This window comes from Sinocyclocheilus rhinocerous, unplaced genomic scaffold (assembly GCF_001515625.1).
Source record: "Sinocyclocheilus rhinocerous isolate Xijiao unplaced genomic scaffold, SAMN03320098_v1.1 scaffold14, whole genome shotgun sequence".
NCBI lineage: Eukaryota > Metazoa > Chordata > Actinopteri > Cypriniformes > Cyprinidae > Sinocyclocheilus > Sinocyclocheilus rhinocerous.
In genome coordinates, this window is record NW_015629561.1 from 1,484,204 (window position 1) to 1,484,409 (window position 206).

The window sequence follows — 206 nt, forward strand, 5'->3', positions numbered from 1 at the left end:
TATCACCGACATTTGGCCCAAACGTTCTTGCTATCTGTCATAAAAACGGAATTCCTATAGCCTAACGCGGACTGAATATGCCACATTTTGGACGAATAAATCAAAAGTAGGTCAGTACACTTGAATCAAAACGCGATATGGACTAGTGTCTGTGAATATTAAGCCGCAAAAAGACAATATATGAATCCTGCACGTTCTGCGTGTCT